Below are 12866 nucleotides of genomic sequence, written 5' to 3'. Positions count from 1 at the left end.
TTTTCAGGGGAGTTACATGACCGCTAACCTCATCTGTACTCTGTTAGTTTGAGAGATTGCACAGATATTACCAGCTGCTCCCATTCTGCATTCTTTTGTAGTAGACTCGATAAGTCTAACTATATAGTTTATTTTTATTTCCTCTATTCACCCGAGGGAGGGGGGGGGAGGGGGGGGGAGGGGAGGGGTTATTGACTCACAATGGGGAACTAGGGATGAGGTACTGAACGGGGAATTGTCTTTATGCTTTCACTGTACATATCCACTGTTTCCGACTGACACTGTTCTCTCTAGTTTATTGTTTATAACAGTGTTGGATTGTATATGTAACTCCCTTTCATGTGTGTATATATTGCTGTTCTCTTGAAATTCTAATAAAATTATAAATTACAAAAAAAAAATTCTGTAAAACGGACGGGTCCCCCGACACGGACCCGTGTTTTGCCACCAGGCTGCGTCGGGAGGGACAAACGGAAAAACTTTGTTATTCTAAAAAATATAATACAACAAATGAAAAGGAGAGTTTTAAATCCGTGGACAGCAACATAAAGGAGCAGGGCAAAACTTAATTATAATAACCTATTTTCAAAAACAGTTATAGTTTAAATCACAAATGAAAACAAAGCATATTTGGCAGACTAAAAGCGGACAGCAAGAGGAAGAGAGGAGAAAAAGGAGGAAAACAGGAGGGGAGTTAACTCAAGCTGTATCAAAGGTGAACCCAAAGTTATTATTGGGTATAGTGACATGTAATAACCATGATATAGCATAAATAAAGATAAACTTAATAAAGAAACCTATAGTTATCCTGAACTCAATGTCAACAACAGTATATTAAAGATAATAGGCGCCGATAATAAATTAAAAATTGGTTCAAAAACTAACAGCAGTTTCAATCCTGGCTTGCAGTTACAGTGTTTAAAACATACCTGAATTAACCTTTCAACAAGGGCGTCACTGGGAGAGCAACACGAGTTTTACTACGGCGGCCATTTAACTTGAAAAAATTGGCGCAAAAAAATTCAGTAGCCAATCAAAAGGGGTCTAAGATTGGACGTGATGGAGGACTAGTTACAATGTTCATAGTGTAACAGAACATAGAAAAAACTCCTGGGGAAAAGATCTATAGGAAACCTCTCAGCAAATTAGCATTCAGGTCAAGCAGAGGCAAAATTTGTATGTACAGAAAAAAAAATTTGTGGATTGCTTTTTGGTATGATGTGGGTGTATGTTTTGGTGCAATTTTTGTGGGTTTGGGAATGTGTCTGGCAATGGTTGGGACTTGAAGGTTCAGATTTGGACACTTTGGGCCTCATTTTCCAATATCGCATTGGTAACGCATGATAACGCAGGAGGGGGCGTGTCCCATGCAAATAAGGCATTTTTCGTGCAGCGGGGAAACATCGCATGACGCGATGTTTTCGCCATTTGCGGAAATGGATTCACAAATCGCGAAAACATCGTGCACCACGATAAAACAACCAATGAATCTTCGCAGTACACAAAAGTGTCCAAACAGCCTATTTCCACTCCTAGGTGCTGCAAGCAGTTGTTGCAGAGGCAGAGGGTGGGGATTAGGTATGAGCGTAAGGGGTTGGGGGCCACTTTCACATTCAACATGAGACATACGGAAAGAACAGTGGTCTCTAGTGATGATTTGCTGGCCGTCGGAGTGAGGAAACTCACTCCAAGAAGAGATTTGGGCAACGTTCTCTCCTAGCTTGATGGACACTCTACCTGGGCAACAACAAGCTAGGTGGAGAGAACGTTGCCCAAATCTCTTCTTGAAGTGAGTTTCCTCACTCCGACGGCCAGTAAATCATCACTAGAGACCACTGTTCTTTCCGTACGTCTCATGTTGAATGTGAAAGTGGCCCCCAACCCCCTACGCTCATACCTAATCCCCACCTCGAGTTACTAGGTGGCCCTCCCATAGGGCTACAAATAGATGTCTAGGGCATAGGCATGAAAGCAAGGCTCTCGCTCTCTCTCTCTCTCTCTCTCTCTCTCTCTCTCTCTCTCTCCCCCTCCCCCCCCAAAAAAAAAAAACCGAGCCATTTGGAATTGTTGTGGACTGCGATAACCCTTTACTGACCTGTAGCACACAAGGTAACGCAAATGAAAGTGTTGTAGCTATTAGCCATGCTAACACTGTGGCTGTTTCGCGGCACACAATACCTGTTTCCCGTTTTACATATATTCCGCCCCCTGAATATAAAATTACGAATTTGCATTCACAAATTGCACTAACAGCCATTAACGCAAATGTATCTCCCGCGATAACACCTTGGAAAATGACTCCCTTTGTGGATTGTTTCTTGTGTTTTTGGTGTGTTGTATTTGGGAGTATTTTGATTTGGATTTGTTTGGCAACATTGAACGTTTTGAGGTGTGCAGTTTTAATATACATTCTCTCTGTGTTCTTTCTACTTGTATGTGAGAGAAGATACTTTGTATCTTACTCTGTATCCTACTTTGTATCCTTTATTGTATTGGTCACATTCCATATAAGACAGGCTAAGTGATCACTGGCCTGTCAGTGAATTTAATATTGCCAGAGGCTAAACCATGCCATAGAAGTAGCCATAGAGCTCAAGAGATTGTTGAAGTGGTGGATAATCAGGAACAATCTACAAAGAGGTCAACCATTCCACTTTCTGCTTCTTCAAATAATCCTCACTGCAGATGGATCCCTCAGGAGGAAAGGAGTGATTAGGGATGTGAATCGTTTTTTGATGATTTAAAATAATCGTCAGATAATTTTTAAATCGTCAAAAATCGTTAGAGTCGCGATACAATAAAAATTCTCCCGATTTATCGTGAACAATCGTAAATCGGGGGAGGGCGGGAAAACCGGCACACCAAAACAACCCCTAAACCCACCCGACCCTTTAAAACAAATCCCCCACCTCCCAACCCCCCCCCCCCCCCAAATGTTTTAAATTACCTGGTGGTCCAGTGGGGGGGTCCCGGCGCGATCTCCCACTCTCGGGCCATCGGCGCCATTTTGGCTGCCACTAATATAAATGGCACCGATGGCCCGATAAAAAACCCCCCACCCAACCCTTTAAAATTACCCCCTTAGCCTCCCCCACTCTCCCGATCCCCCAAAAAACTTTTTACACATACCTGGTGGTCCAGGGGGGCCGCGGGTAGCGATATCCCATTCCCAGGCCATCAGCTGTGCTAAAAGAAATGGCGCCGATGGCCCTTTCCCCTTACCATGTGACAGGGCAAAGGTAGCACTGGCGCCATTTTGAATATTGGCAATACGGCCCGAGTGCATAACGTCGTTCCCGGACCCCCACTGGACCCCCATGGACTTTTGGCCAGCTTGGGGGGGCCTCCTGACCCCCACAAGACTTGCCAAAATTCCAGCGGGGGTCCGGGAACGATCTCCTGCACTCAGGCCATATTGCCCATATTCAAAATGGCGCCGGCGCTACCTTTGCCCTGTGACATGGTAAGGGGAAAGGGCCATCGGCGCCATTTTTTTTTATAAAAATCTAAAATTAAAAAGATAAATACAATATTTTGTATGGTAGGCCCTGCTCCCTGGAACAATCTTCCTACACCTATTAAAGAAGAGAGTGATTTTTCTCAGTTTAGGAAGAACTTAAAGACATTTCTCTTTTTTCTAGCCTTCCCAGACAATTGCTCAAACTTGTTAACCTATTTTTTTCCCCAAGAGATGTATAGCAATGTTGCTTTTTATTTATTTTGGCATGTTTATGTTTTGTGTTGCATAAGGTTTTGCTATGCTTTACCATTAGGTTGTCTGGAATCCAATGAGATTGGTGGATCAGCAGAATAGAAATAGTGTAAATAAATACATAAGTGCATGTAAACAAATTATATGAATATGCCTTGTGAATATCCTGTCTTTAGCACTTGAACTCCAAAGTTTGATAACAGTGTTCCCTGTATTTCAGGGTTGACTAATGCCAGTCTTCAAAAGCCACAAATAAGCCTGGCTTTCAGAATGGCCACAATTAATATGCATGAGATATATTTTACATATACTTGATCCATTGCAAAGTTTAATTTATGTAATTTAGCAACCACACCTATGTGGGACTCTTGAGGACCAGAGTTGGCCAATCCCGTTATATAGTATGTTTTTAATGAGTAATGTAATTACATGAATACTTTAAACCATCTTGCAGGTGTCTTATTGATTGAATCATTAGCAGTGCAAAATAATTTGTTTTTGTATGCTCTGATTCCTCTAATGTATATGAATATTGTTTATGCTTTGAGCATATTCTTTCTCTTGCATATTAGCAGAAATAAACTGTTGACTGATTCATATATAGCTGCTGATTTTATGGCACATTTAACACTAATTGACTGACTGATAGATTCATATGATAATCCATGAAATCTATGATTTTTTTAACTTCTAGCACACGATAATATATCAGAGGATATGCCCTGTTGAAAGATGTATAATTTGAGTTCCATTTACCACATCTGGAAAATAATACTTTATAAAAATATTAACATGCACATTTTATTCAAGTATTTTGAGTATGATTTTTCAGTTAATTCTTGAGGGCTGAAGAGAGGCAATTAAAGATAATAGCAGGAGTGAGGTTTCAGCAAGATTAATAACCATATAAAATGTGTTATTTGATTTAAATCTCAAATGGATTCTCGATGCAGAATGCTTATTAAAGAATGGTTCAGACAAAAACCATTCTCTTTTTAGACTTCACTTATAATTCAGTCTGCTCATTATTTTAAATAAACTAAAGGCTTGATTCATTATTTAAAAAAATGTTAATGAGGATATTCTATGTTTCTGCTATGGAAATTGTAATGGGACTTGAGCTAATACTTCCTGCATGAGTCAACAAAATGAATGCAAACTCATATGTTTATATGAAGGGACATGGGCATGTTTATTTAATTTTTTTAATATTCTGCCTGTCCACAATTTGATGCAGATTACAAAGATACACTCATAAATGAAACAAGCTGATGACAAAAATTGAACAGAAAAAAAACCAAACCCATACACTAAAAGGTCCATAAAACAGAACAGCACAAAAATTAAAACACTACGAGCATGTAAAAAGTTTAAAAATAAAGATAAAATACCAAGAATTGGTTAAAACAAATTGAAAACATATTACATAAATTCAAAACCTAATGAATATTAAACTCCTACTCCTCTACATAAATAACTCTGCTTATACATAGGCAAGTGCAATTACATACTTCCATACTTACTATATTCTAGTTCCTACACTTCAGACAAGACAATTAGAAAATAGCTTCCAGCATGTTGTTGTATTAATTGTAAGCCAGCATAAATAAATGAGTTTTCAACTTCTTATAGAAACATAGAAACATAGAAATGACGGCAGAAGAAGACCAAATGGCCCATCTAGTCTGCCCAGCAAGCTTCACACATATTTTCTCTCATACTTATCTGTTTCTCTTAGCTCTTGGTTCTATTTCCCTTCCACCCCCACCTTTAATGTAGAGAGCAGTGATGGAGCTGCATCCAAGTGAAATATCTAGCTTGATTAGTTTGGGGTAGTAGCCGCCGCAATAAGCAAGCTGCACCCATGCTTATTTGTTTTACCCAGACTATGTTATTAGCCCTTATTGGTTGTTTTTCTTCTCCCATGCCGTTGAAGCAGAGAGCCATGCTGGATGTGCATCGAAAGTGAAGTATCAGGCACATTTGGTTTGGGGTAGTAACCGCCGTAACAAGCCAGCTACTCCCCGCTTTGTGAGTGCGAACCCTCTTTTCTTCTCCCCTGCTGTTGAAGCAGAGAGCTCTGCTGGATGTGTGAAGTATCAGTTTTTCTTCTCCCCTGCCGTTGAATCAGAGAACTATGCTGTATATGCATTGAAAGTGAAGTATCAGGCTTATTTGATTTGGGGTAGTAACCGCCGTAACAAGCCAGGGATACTTCATTGTATATATTGTCAGGAAGCTCATTCCAGAGACTTAGACCCATAATATAAAACAGATGTTCCCGGCATTCAATCTCACCTGCTTAAATGATAGAACTTCTAGCAGTTGTTATGTAGCATGTGCTGGTTAATAAGCTTTTAAAATAGCATTAAAACAGTGAGGTGCCAGTCCATTTAAGGCCTTAAAAGAAAGCATAATAATCTTAAACATAATCCGGTAACTAATAGCTAATCAGTGCATTTAGCCAATGTGGGTGTTATTTGTGTTCAAATACTTTGACCTGTATACCGGTAATTCTTGCAGCGGCATTTTGGATAACTTTCAAGGCTTTAAGTATCAATTCAGGTAACCTCAAATAAACAGAGTCATTTTCCAAGGTGCAATATCCCATTATCATGTGCGTTAGGGCGTTATCTCAATGCAATAATGGGCTTATCGTGGTGGTAACAGTAAAATTAGGGAAGGGGTGGAGTTAGGGATGAGTTTGGGAGGGGTTTAGGGAAACAGGGTGGCAGCACCACTGCCAGCAATAATGTTTTGGACATTATCGCCAGCAGTAGCATGGGAAATAGCACCACCTTTTAGCATGGCACTATGGGGGCAATAGTGAACGGCATGGCTACACCACAGCAGGCGAAACCACACTGTCTTGATGCGGCCAGCTGCACACTAGCACCCTCCTGCCCCTTTTTTCTTCCCTGCCTCCTCTTTCTTCACCAGCTGCTCAACGCCACCGGCGCCCAGACCCATCGGGGTCCCTGAGCCCTTCTGCACCTGCCGACGGCCCCGAGGATGCCTACCTTCGCCTCTCCTCCACGCCGCATCTCGGATGTCGGCCCGCCCCCGACCACGTCATTTTCACTGCGACGACGTCCAGGACTCAAAAGCAGGCGCCGACCTGCTTCCTTCCTCTTTCTTCACTGGCTGCTCAGCGCAACCGGCGCCCAGACCCATCAGGTTCCCTGAGCCCTTCTGCGCCCGCCGACCGCCCCAAGGACACCACCTTCGCCTCTCCTCCATGCCACATCTCAGATCTCGGCCCGCTCCTCTGGGCACGTCATTTCCACCGCGACAACATCCAGGACTCAAAAACAGGCACCGACACCAGGCATTGCGCACTGGAGGAGCGCGACCAAGGAGCCTGCCTCTTGGTGCGCCCCTTTGTGCTCCCCATTGTGCGCGCTCACCCTACGTCACGTTGGCCAACTTCTGACTAAGCACTGTGCTTTAACATCCAGTCTCCCTTGTACTCCCCTTTCTGCCCCCCCCTTTCCCTTACCGTCCATATTAAATGCTCACCCTGCTCCATGCGGTATATCTTTCCTCCTTTTTGTACCTGTAACTAGTGCTACACTACTGCTACATTTGTCTCCACACCCCGTCTCCTCTAGCAGACTTCTCTTTGGCACTGCTCCCTCTCCCCTCGTTGTTCTCCCCTTCCCCCCCTCACCTGGCTGACTTACATCACTGGCTACATTCCTGTCCATTGCCTCCACCCGTACCCTCCCAGCCCCTATAATGGCAAGTTATTCAAGCTACCCTATCCTGCGTATTCACTACCCAACCCACAGACCTCATCACCCTCCATCACAACCTGAAAGCCCAGCATAAGTCCCTTCTCCCCATCCTCATCTCCCCACTTACACAACTCCTAGGACTCACAACTCTATCCATTGTTCTCTTCAACGCCCAGTCACTTCCTAAAAAAAACGTAATCCTTAATGACATCTTAGTTGACTGTAAGCCAGAAATCTGCGCCGTAATCGAGACCTGGCTCAAAGACTCGGATATTGTCCTCCTTAATCAGCTCCCCACCCACATCTACAATATCTTCTCTATCCCTAGACCCAAGAAACGAGGTGGAGGCCTCATCTTAGCAGTTAAAAAGCACATAAATCTCAAACCCATGAACATTGACCCCCCACACAGATTTGAGATCGGGTTGTTCAAATCCCATGAACTTCAGATCTGCCTTGTCTACGCCTCCCCTGGCCTTCTAGAACTCAACCCCTCCCCCCTCATTGAATTCATTACCAACAACATCAATATTGAAGCCCCTGCCATTATCTTAGGAGATTTCAATCTCCATGTAGACGTTTCCCCCCTCTCTTCATCCTGTGAAGCTTTCCTCAACTCCCTCGATGCCATGGGATATAAACAAATCATCTCTTCTCCTACTCACTGTTATAAATCTGGTACTCAGCGTTAGCAATCTGTTATCAAGCTTCTCCTGTAGAGGGAGGAGTTGGCAATCTGATATTTCTTTGTTTATTTCTTTATTTATTTATTTGGAGCTTTTTTTATACCGGCATTCATGATACAATCACATCATGCTGGTTTACAGGTAACAGGGGGAGGGATAACTTTGAACAATTAAACAAGTGGTGAGAAGCAAAAGTAAAAGTAACAATAAAACAGGGGAAGCTGGAACTAGGGGAAGAAGATGAGAAGAAGGAATAATTTAACCAGTAACAATGAGAGGAATAAATTATTTACATAGTGCTGACAGATATGGATCTCCTCCTGAAGAGGGAGGAGTTAGGAATCTCTTGTCAATCCCTGCTGCTAGGAGTAGCAATCTATAAGAACTGCTTCCCAGGGGTGGAGTTAGAATCTGTAATACCTTATCCCTCCACGGGGAGGCATTGACAATCTGTTAGAAGTCCGCCAGGGAGTTAACAATTGGTTATGGATCACCCTGCCAAGGGGAAGAGCTAACAATTGTAATACTCCGTAGGCGGAGTTAGTGTTCTGTAGTGGGTTGGCTTCCCACAGAGTGGCAGTTGTATAATACTGCTCTAGTAGTGTAAGGAAATGAACACTTGAGGTAAATTGGGGAATCCCTGGGCCGATGGCACATGACAGCACCCTCAAGAGGATGTCCTGAGAGGGACCACTGGCTAGGCTGGAATATGGAGACAAACACAGATAGTTCTTTATTAGACTGGAAGTAGAACCACCAGAGGTGGCAGTAGTGAGCTGATGTGCCCGGCAGGGCTGAAGACCTTCTGATACTGGAATTGCGGTCTCTGGGTTGCTGAGCTGTAGAGAGAGACTATATATACTGAGTAGCTAGGGTATGCTGGATACATAAGCAGTAGTAGATGATACACTCACAGTTATAGATATCTGTAATGGCCTCTATGCAACAGAGAGTCTTCAGTATTCAGGAACAGGAGTCGTAGGCGAGTGCTGGTTCCTATATGCAGTCTGGAATGAGAACACAATATCTGTGTATGAGATGGCTTATGGAATAGAAGAGAGTCTTTGGAGGGTTTTAGGAACATAGGCCCTCGTGGAGCGAGTACCGGTTCCTATCTGCATTCTATAATAGTAATGCACAGATATAGATATATAATAGCTTCTGATATAGAAGAGGGTTGAGAAAGGATTTAGGAACATGGGCCCTCGTGGAGCGAGTACCGGTTCCTATCTGCAATTCATAATAATGACTCACGATCTCCATACCTGCGATAACGTCTTAGACAGAAGGGAGTCTTCGGAGATTAGGAATATAGGCCCTCGTGGAGCGAGTACCAATTCCTATCTGTAATAAAACTCATTGTGTTCACGTCAGCGATCGCTTCCAGGTAGTAAGGAGTCTTCTGAGCATTCAGGGATGTAGACCCTCGAGGAGCGAGTACTGGATCCCGTGTTAGCAATCTGAAATCAAGAAGAGAGAGCGCGGGGCAACCGAGGAGCGGGTACTCCAAGGTAAAGTGGTGGAGGCAGAACAGTGGAGGATGAAGCGGGTTGGAATGATCCCCACAATTAAACTCCTTGCTACCTCAATTCGTAGCTGCAATTAAAGACCTTTTAAACTAGAAGTGGATGATGTCACTATGGGGGGGATGCCCCCGAGGTTCGCGCCCTTGCCGGTACAAACTCTGGAGCATGCGCGCGTGCCTTTACATCATCAGGAACATGGCGGATCTGCAGCATCAGGCCAGCCCGGGGATTCCAGGAAGTATGGCGAGGAGAAGCTGCGGCAGCATCTGTTCGTCAGACTCGAAGGGAGTCGCTACAAAGGTAGAGAGGGTGGAGCAAGGGTGAGACAGGCACGAATGCAACACTCACAAAGCAGGGCACACCCTTGATCTCATTTTCACTAACTCCAGCATCCACTCCTCCAACACGCCCTCATGTACCCATGTTCCAAGGTTGGACCATTCCATCATCAAAACCTTACTCTTTATAAAGACACCCACTTCGTGCAACCCTGCCTCCAGCACCTCTATTGTCTTCAGAAAATCCTGCCCAGCGAGGAACTCATCTCAGCCTTCGCCAGATCCCTGCCCAAACTCGATTGCACTACTCCAGATGCTGCCCTTGAATCCTGGAGCAACCTCACCCTCGATATTGTAAACAACCTCTGCCCTATCACCATACTTGAGCTGAACCCATCTGCTAAAAATCAAAAAACATGGTATACCGTCAACTTAAAGCAAATGAAAAATGATCTCAGACAAAAGGAGAGAGCATGGTGTAAAGACCCCTCCCCTCAAAAAGTATCCATTTTCAAATCTGCCCTACATCATTACAGACTCTCCACACAATGCTAAACGCGATTTCTACGCCTCTAAAATACATGACTACACATACAACCCAAAAGCCCTCTTCTCCTATGTTACCAAACTCACTAAGTCTGCTCCTCCCTCCATTCCTGACAATGAAGCCGGTAGCAAATGTGAAGAACTTGCTCTCTACTTTCACAATACTGTAAAGGCTACCAATATTTTATTTTATTTTATTTTACTGTAAAGGCTACCAATATTTTATTTTACTGTAATATTTTATATGTTATAGTTAATTCTAAGTTGTTTTATGTAGAAGTCTATATTTTGTTTTTAACAGCTATTTTGATTCTTATTCTTATTCTATGTAATTTTTAGCTGTTATTCTTTTATGAACTATTGTATTTCTTGTACCTAATTTGTAAACCAGTGAGATGGTTAGTCTGAGTCATCGGTATATAAACAACAATAAACAAACAAACATAAACATAAACCCTCCTGACCCCCCCCAAGACTTACCAAAACTCCCTGGTGGTCCAGCGGGGAGTCCGGGAGCCATCCCCTGCACTCTCCCACCCTCGGTGTCGGCTTCATCATGGTGCCGATAGCCTTTGTCACAGGGGCTACCGGTGCCATTGGTCAGCCCCTGTCACATGGTCATCGGTGCCATCTTGTGCTCCTACCATGTGACACGGGCTGAACAATGGCACCGGCAGCCTCTGTGACATAGTATGGGCAAAGGCTATCGGTGCCATTTTGAGTACTGGCATTGGACGGCTGGAGTGCAGGAGGTCACTCCGGGACCACCGTTGGACCCCCAGGGACTTTTGGCCAGCTTGGGGGAGCCTCCTGACCCCCACAAGATTTGCCAAAAGAGATCCAGGGGGGCCTCGGGGTGAGAGGAGAGATCCAGGGGGGCCTCGGGGAAAGATTTCCCGTTCCCAGGCATCAGCTGTGTTAAAAAATAATGGCGCCGATGCCCCTTTGCCCTTACCATGTGACAGGGTATCCATGCAATTGGCCAGCCCCTGTCACATGGTAGGAGCACTGGATGGCCGGCACCATCTTTAAAGATGGCGCCGGCCATCTTTACTCATTAGCCCAGCTGATGCCTGGGAACGGGAAATCTTTCCCCGAGGCCCCCCTGGATCTCTCCTCTCATCCCGAGGCCCCCCTGGATCTCTCCCCGAGGCCCCCCGAGGCCCCCCTGGACCACCAGGTAATTTTAAAAGGTTTTGGGGGGGTTGGGGGGGTTGGGGGGGGGTCGATTTAAAGGGTCGGGTGGGTTTGTTTTTTTTAGCGGCGCGGGCCTCCCTAAAAAAAAATTAGTGATGTGAATTTGAATTGGAAACTATTCCAATTCACATATCTTAATGATCAGATCCCCCCCCCCCCCCCAGCCGAATCTGATCGTTAAGACGATCTGGCACACGATTTACATCTCTATTCTATAGTTGCACTGTAAACCGATGTGATGTCGCCACTAACATTGGTATAGAAAAATCCTTAAATAAATAAATAACCCCCAGATTCTGGACTTGCTCTGAAATTTTGATATTTACTCCTTCGATGAGCAAAAATGGAGGTGGTTCTCTAGAAGAAAATCTAGAAAGCAACAATATCTTTGTTTTGTTCATGTTCAAAATAAGTCTATTCTCAATTAACCAGTTCTGTACAGCCAGTACAGAGAGGTAATTTGATGTGCTTACTCAAATGTCAAAATTACATTAATACAATAAAATATAAATTCAAGAGAATAATTTATCTTATTCAATAACAGGAAATTATATAATTGTTAATTTGATGTTGCATACAAACGTATCTGTATATAAAAATAAAAATGAATGAAGAAGCACAATTAAACATTTTTGGTAGCAGCTCTAGGCTCAGTTACTCAGTTACTGATGCTGATGCTGATGCTGATAGTGCTTAAAAATGATGTTGTGCTTGGTGGTCCACAGACTGCTCCTGTGAACTGCCACATTTACCTCCCCAAGCTGGGCTGGCCTCATGGCCTGTTAACAGGACAAACGCCATCAGCCAAACCACACAGCAAGGCACTGCTTTCCCTGAGATGTCAACAGCTGGCCACCACTGATGGCATGTGCCGTACCTTCCCCTAGCAACGCACATGCACCAGTGCCCGGCATTTAAAGGGATCACATCAAGAAAGTCCCCTGATCCCTAGATATGAACCACCAGCATTGCTCTATATAAGGAAATCTCCCCAGAAGCAACTCATCTCAGCAAAAGGTCCTCCATCTTGCCTTCAATTTTTGACCTTCGAACAAGTGACTGCCAACACACAAAGTGAAAAAAAGAAAACAATAACCTCTAGTATTTGGTGTCCTTTTTTTCTCTCATACCACCAAGACACCTCCCCATACACACCAGACAGTACTCCTAAACTATAAACTTGG

This window comes from Rhinatrema bivittatum, chromosome 2 (genome assembly GCF_901001135.1).
Source record: "Rhinatrema bivittatum chromosome 2, aRhiBiv1.1, whole genome shotgun sequence".
In the NCBI taxonomy this organism is placed as follows: Eukaryota; Metazoa; Chordata; class Amphibia; order Gymnophiona; family Rhinatrematidae; genus Rhinatrema; species Rhinatrema bivittatum.
This window is presented reverse-complemented; position numbering follows the sequence as displayed.